Genomic DNA, 7,741 nt, shown 5'->3' with positions numbered 1-7,741 from the left:
CTTTGTAAGGAAAATATGTTTGATGCATACAGAAAAAGAACAGGATCATCGTTTGTTTGACTGGGCTGCCTACCAGGGACGTTCATCATTGTATTCGTCTCTTATCGCTGACCTTCACTGTCACCGTTTTAATCAAAAGACCTCAACCAAATGTGGTTTTACTGGGCAACAACCCCTTTTAGGTTGACTGACGTACTTTTTTCAGCAATTTCTTTTAGGCAGCTTTTTCACACTCACAGCCCTGCAGTGCGTCCATCGATCATCTTTTATGCTAGAGTACAGGCCGCAGGTGTGGGTTTTCTCTTTCTATAGAGGGAAACCACACCATATTTGAGGTCATGACAAAAAAGTTAGCATAAAGTGGGAGTCTCATATTCACAACAAAAGTGGGTGTCCATTACAAAGAGCTCTGGGAAAGCAAACCTTATCTATCGTCTGTGTCTGCAGCCTCATCACCACTTCCATGGGGATGTTTTATTCCCAGAAACCTATATTAATAACCTCATGATTAATAATGCGTGAGGGAACGGCTGACTGTGTGAGGTTTGTTTATTTCTCAGACAAAATTGTCTTGCTGGAGAAAAGTTGAAATGCCAGAGTTTATTTAGTCATGTCTCATAGCTGGTATACCATCACTCAGTCTTAATAAGTATCTCATCCGCTGTCAATCTTCCTTCCACTCTGTAACAAGGAATTAAGTGATATCTGCTGGATAGTGTAATAAGGTGTCAGAATGCAATTAAACGCTCCTCTGGACAGCTATCAAATGCAATCACATCTCCACATCATTACATTAACTGTCATGTATGCTATTTCTTCATAAAGGTGCCAACCCTTTTTAATGTAATTCCACACCTGATCAGTCTGGCATTTCGCATACATTACATTGGAATATTTGGAGTTATTGCAGGAAACTGAAAACTCATCTCTTTCGACTCCACTTCGAGCGTTAGAACTATTAACGAAGCACTTTTATACTAATAAAGGACTGGCTTACCTAAAGCCAATGGAGTAGCACTTGAAATGTTTGGCTCTATGAAACCTGATGTACTTATATGATTCTGTTTTCTTCAAGGTTGTGTCTTCCTGGTCGAATGTACTTATTGTAAGTCGCTTTGGATAAAAGCGTCAGCTAAATGCAATGTAATGTAATGTAATGTAATGAAAGACATACTTTTATAATTGGCTTCACTAAAAGTAGCACTAGCACAATGTAGTAAATCATTCCCTAAAGCTGCACAAGTAATATTGTTTGTATCAACAATCGATCAAATTACTGTGTTTTAGCACATTGGGAATCATCATGCAACTTAGAAGTTCCCATCCTTTCTATTAAGCATTTTAGCATCTTTCAGCTCAATGTGTCAGTCCTGACGTGTTGTCCCGCCTGTTTGATAACCTGATTCTATTCACCTGATGGCCTTTCGTTTGTTACTTCCCCCTGCGTATTGTCATTATGATTACCTCTGCATGTATTTAAGTTCATTTTTTTGTCAATATTTGTCAGACCGGGGTTGTTTGTTTTTTGGCTTTCCCAAATCTATTCTGACACTATTAAAAGGTACGTTTTCAGCCAAATCATTTGGTTTCCTGCTTGTGGATCCTGTTGGCTTTGCTCTCCAGTGTGAATGTTTTAGTTTCACTCTGTGCAACTTTTACTGTTTTGGTTCAGCCTTACCACTCAACAGTAGACAGAACAAGTAAGCAAATAGCAAGTGAACTGTATGGAATATTTAGCAGCTAAACAGACATATCTAATATCCTCAGGAGTCACCATTCATCAGGTGGGCGAAGATACTGTAAGACTACAATGATTGATACAGTTGTTGGAACGTCGTTTGGTGTAAATGAGCATCTAGCCTTTTGACATTGAGCTATATAAGTTAATGTACAGAAGCATCAGATGAAACAATCAAGACACCTGTGAACACTTATACAACAATGCCTCAGATCAATTAATCACATGTTTAGTATGTCAAGCCTTAAGCCCTGTAACCCGTCCCCAACCAATCCATTGTTTGCTATTTTACGGCGTGTAACCCGCTTGGGCTTCCTTTTGCACTTCTTCTTCTTCTTAGTCCCTTTTGACCCAGGAAACCAATACAATCAAGTAAGAGGCGGGCTTTCTTACTTCATAAATTATATTCCTGTTTTGATGCAAGTATCTAAACCAAAAAAAAGACAATAATAAACGGGGCACTGTAACAACAGCAAGAGCTCTACAAATGTGGTCACCCACACGTTTGTTTTTAAGGCATTTATTATGGCAACATATTACATTACATTACATTACATTGCATTTAGCTGACGCTTTTATCCGAAGCGACTTACAATAAGTGCGTTCGACCAACAAAATACAAACTTGAAGAAAACAGAATCATATAAGTAGCCTACATCAGGTTTCATAGAGCTAAAACATTTCAAGTGCTACTCAACTGGCTTTAGATAAGCCAGCCCTTTATTAGTATAAAAGTGCTTTGTTAATAGTTATATCGCTCGAAGTGGAGTCGAAAGAGATGAGTTTTCAGTCTGCGCCGGAAGGTGTGTAAGCTATCTGCTGTCCTGATGTCAATGGGGAGCTCATTCCACCATCTTGGAGCCAGGATAGCAAACCCACGTGTTTTTGCTGATGGGAACTTGGGTCCCCTTCGCAGCGAGGGTGCAGCGAGCCGTTTAGTTGATGCAGAGCGTAGTGCACGCGCTGGGGTATACGGTTTAACCATGTCCTGGATGTAGGAAGGGCCAGATCCATTCGTAGCATGGTACGCAAGTACCATTGTCTTGAAGTGGATTCTAGCAGTTATCGGAAGCCAGTGAAGGGAGCGGAGGAGCGGAGTGGAGTGGGAGAATTTAGGAAGGTTGAAGACCAGGCGAGCCGCTGCATTCTGGATGAGCTGCAGAGGTCGGATGGCACATGCAGGTAGACCAGCCAGGAGGGAGTTGCAGTAGTCTAGGCGTGAGATGACGAGAGCCTGGACCAGAACCTGCGTCGCTTTCTGTGTCAGCTGGGGACGTATCCTCCTGATGTTGTAAAGCGTGTATCTGCAGCAACGGGTTGTAGCAGCGATATTTGCAGTGAAGGACAGTTTGCTATCTAGGGTCACACCCAGATTCCTTGCAGTCTGAGTCGGGGAAACAACAGAGGTGCCGATGTTGATTGTTAGGTCAAGAGTGGGACAATCTTTTCCCGGAAGGAAAAGCAGTTAATATCTCTACATGTATGTGATCACAGCCTTCATCCGCAAAATAGGTTGGTATGGTCATGAGGTAATTGAAGTGAATACAAACCCTTAAGTGCACGTTCTTTAAAATCGACACCACTATAAAAGTCAAGGATCACTCATTTTTATGAACTTTTTTACTTGGTTACCTACTGTTTTATCATTATTTAATCGATATAAAGAGGTATTATTTGTATTGATTTGGTACAGTGTTTCCCTTATAACACAGAGTTCTCCCTCACAGATATCCTGTTTAATCTTTAACTTCTGGCAAGTTTTTAGTGATCAGGGGAAGAGATTTATACGTTATGACGAATAGACTTCCTCTCCTGTGATGCACCTCCAGATGCCTTTTCCTGCACGGAGATGCTCACTTGGCAAATATCCAATCATCTTGCGGCTGGTGTTGCACCAACACCTCACCACCTCAATTGATTCTTCTTTCATCAGCGTCAACTTCTCACCTACTAAAAGTATGTTGAAGCCCAAGGAATGCTGCAATTTGTTTGGCAATGAAATCCCCTCTGTTGGCTGATGGTATGTCTCTCTGTGAACTAGCAACTTGGGATGCTTTTATCTCCGTACAACTAAAACTAAAATCTCCCTTTCAAATGTTATTATCAACAAACACACATTCCAAATAATTGAAGTCCCTTTTTTTGTTTTAATCTTGTCCTTATAGCAGTTGTACGACTGCCAAACCAACCTAATCAAACACTTGACAGCTCATACATCTGATTATAAGCAAGCTTGAAAACATTAGGTGTCTGAATGTACCCACAAGAAGATAAAGAAAAAGTACTTATAATTGCTATGCAGTCTGGAAAAGAAAGAAAATAGACTGGTTTAAACTTTTCGAGTGACAGTGAAACAGCATTTGGACACCATATTGCTTCCTTAATTTCCCACATTTCCTATTGTAACATATTGTTAGAGGTAATGCATTCAGCAGCTTGAATCAGCAGGATAGGAGTTTGTCTGACAGAACAGTTGTTCAACAATGTGTGACAATTGGATTGAGTTTAATTAAATTCAAATGTTTGTATTACCACAACAACATTAGAGTTTCAGTCACAGCAGGCAGACACTTTTAGCAATAACAGAAAATAGAATACCCTGTACTCTACTAACCCAGCATCCAACAGCAGTACTAGTTTGCAACCAGGTGGTAAACAAGTGGAACAAGAGCCAGGAGTCTAATAAACCAACCGGAGAATGGAATGGAATTTTGAAGAAATAAAGACATTTCCAAATTAATAAAGCTGATTGCTGACATGTTAACCCTAGGAACAAATCAATGTTTGCTTTTTGAGCTTGCTTCACAACCGTCAACAATTTTCATGTTAATAATGTGTACTTTTTGCTAAATGTTTGCGGTACTGGTGAACCAGATATTAGCTGATGGAGAAGAAGCATTAAAACCAGTTCCCTAATACAAAAATAAAACATATAATTGTTATCAAAAGTGTACCTTTTTTTCTGTTGAATATTTGTATGTTGTAAAAACTGAAATGTCAACATGCTCTTATGTTAATAGTCTTTATTTATTCTCATACTGCCTGTGCTGCAGCACCTCTTTTCACCATCTGTCTGAAATCAGAGCAGTCTGCTCTGATTGGTTAGAAGGCCGGCTCTGTTGTGATTGGTCAACCGCTTAGAGATGTCCCGCCCCTTATCACGTACGATGTGTTGGCGTACTAGTGAATAGAAGTGCGGCTGTTACATAGTGATGTCACCGTGTTACAGAAATAAACAAAGGAGTAGGAGGGGTGGGAGGTTGGGTGTTGGAGCGAAACTCCCTCTGGAGGGAACACAGGGATTTTAGACTTTGCAGACCATTTACATGCACACAAACCTATAACACACTACAGGAAAGGGAAAACCCCCCAAAGCATAATACGACCCCTTTTAAAACTGTCATTCTAAAAATCTTATGAAACAGTATCATGTCATTGCTGCATTAAAATTATTAGAGGCATTGGAGGCTTTTAAGGAATGTGTTGCATTCAAGAACTAATGTTCCCTATAAATACTCATCTGTGGGAGTATTTGCGAATGATGTGAGTGACCACTGTGCTGTAGCCACAATTAGGGACACTAAGGTCCAAAAGGTTAAACCTCATATTATTATTAAGAGAGACATAAAACATTTTGTGGAGCAGGGTTTTGTGCATGATCTGTTTGGGTTTGATTGGGGAAAAATCGATCTGTGTGCTGATGTAGAAACTGCATGGTCTTATTTGTATCTTGGTTTTATGGAGATCATTGATAGACATGCACCCCTGCGTAAATGTAGAGTGGAGGGACGAGACAATCCTTGGTTTTCTGCTCAGCTGTCTAGTCTCCTGCATGAGAGAAACAAGGCCTGGGCAAAGGCTAGGCAATCAGGCTCAGAGGTAGAATGGCTGCGTTTTAGGCAGCTAAGAAATAGCTTCACTTCACATGTCAAAAGTACGGAGCCCCCCTGGTGACATGAGCCGCATTCACACCGCAGGACTTTCCCTGGTACTTTGGTTCTTTAGTTCCGTTAGTACCAATAATGTCGCGTTCACACCGCCGGGACTACTCAGTGCCGGGAACTCTTTTGGCCATTTTCAGTCCCTGCTAGAGAGGTGGTACGAACCTGGTGATAAAAGAGTGCCAATTTCTATTCTATTTCTATTGGCTGGGCGAATTGCAAACCACGCCCCGTTAGACTCGGAATTTTTTTTGTTAGGCAGCCATTTTTTTCCTCGCTACAAAACCACATCCACACCTGAGCGAGTAGTTTTTTTGTACTTTAAAGCAGTTATGACCACACGTACTACAACACCGGAGCGGTGGAATGATGAGGAAGTGTCGGCGCTTCTGGCAATTTACTCCGAGGACGGGATGCAGCAGCTTCTACAGAAAGCAGTTCCCAACTCCAAATGTTTTGAGCGATGTTCGCAAAAGCTACTTGAGCTGGGAATCGTGCACAGTGCACACGGATGCCGGGTAAAAATAAAGAAACTCAGGCAGGACTATAAAAAAATTAAAGACCACAATAATAAGAGTGGTAACGATTTTCTATTGTTATTATATATATATATATTGCCACTGTTTTTTAATACTGACACCTAACTTGCACTAAGGTGTGTCTGCTGCTATATATATTGCCACTGTTACATTGTTTTGAAACTACTTACACTTTATTTTACATTTCACACTTTTATTTAACTTCAATTTACATGCATACGACACACCTGGAACAGCGTGATGCCGTTATTGTTATGTCTTGACTGTGCAATAAAACAAACAAACTGGCGAAGCTTTATTTATTGTGTCCCACCCCAAATGTGCAGAATAGAAGAATGTGAGAGCAGACAGGTGTCGGTGGTTGAATGTATCTTCAATGTTGCAACCTTGTGCAGCAATGGCAGGGGCAGAAACACAAGTCTTACACACATAAACACAAGTAATTTATCATGTCATTTGTTTTAGATAAATAAGGGAAAAACACCAAACAAGGGTTAATGTCCTTTTCCAAAATCAGCCTGAGGGGGTAATATATAATAAATACATAAAGATAAAGTTGTTAACTGTGATGGTTATTCTCGCGTCCAGGAAAGAGAAGCTTAAAAAGGAGACTAAATGGAGTCTCTGAGATGTTTTCAAATTGGTACTTTAATTAATAAAAAGGGCGCGGTAAAGTCACAAACAGGATATTTTCTGACAGAAAAGCAGCTGCCTCTGGCTCCCCGCTAGCAGAGAAAAGACGCCGAACCGCTCAGGTGCTGCTGTTATATAGCTTCTGCAGGCTCCTCCCTGCGGGCCGCCCCTCCACATCTTAATGTCCGTTGTTACGTTTAAACAGAGGATTCAGGCATTGTACATTCAATATATATCTAAACACGCCTTTTCTCCTCCTTAACTCTTTCATGACTTTTCATTTAACACATTTTAAACGCTGTAATCAATACTCCAAAAAATACAGGAAATCCTTCACAGCAATTTGATTTCCGTTCGTTCCGAATGTTGTGTTGTCTGTAAACAATGACGAACTCAAATAAACGCGCAAAGGTGACGTCATCGCCTGTATTGAGCTTTTGCCGTTTTCACCCTTTTCAAAGCTTTTTTCTCTCTTTTGAATGATATATCAGATTAAACAGCAAACGGCTGAATAAATAATGTGCATACCATTGCGAGGAGGCTCGTTTTAAGGACACGTTTTTCAGATCTGTCACAATCTTCGTATTGGAATAAACTTCCGTTTTTGAGTGCAGTCCCACTCTGTTATATTCCTCCTTCCTACAGAACAGACAATGACGGGATAATATGTGATTTGTCAATAGTCCTATTTCTTAAAAACTTCTCTGTTGTTTAAGTGTCTGATAACCACGAATAGTAAGCAATGATATAACAGTAATGATATCACATGATCATGTCAGACACTGTTATTTTCAATCAAGCCTAAAAGATAATGTGTTCAAACTGGCTTCACTCACTTGAATTGCTCTTTTGAATATCATTTTATATATCCCTACTCAACACATGTTTGT

Source organism: Gymnodraco acuticeps, unplaced genomic scaffold, assembly GCF_902827175.1.
Source record: "Gymnodraco acuticeps unplaced genomic scaffold, fGymAcu1.1, whole genome shotgun sequence".
Lineage (NCBI taxonomy): Eukaryota > Metazoa > Chordata > Actinopteri > Perciformes > Bathydraconidae > Gymnodraco > Gymnodraco acuticeps.
The sequence above is the reverse complement of the archived record's forward strand: the minus strand, read 5'-3'. Positions refer to the sequence as shown.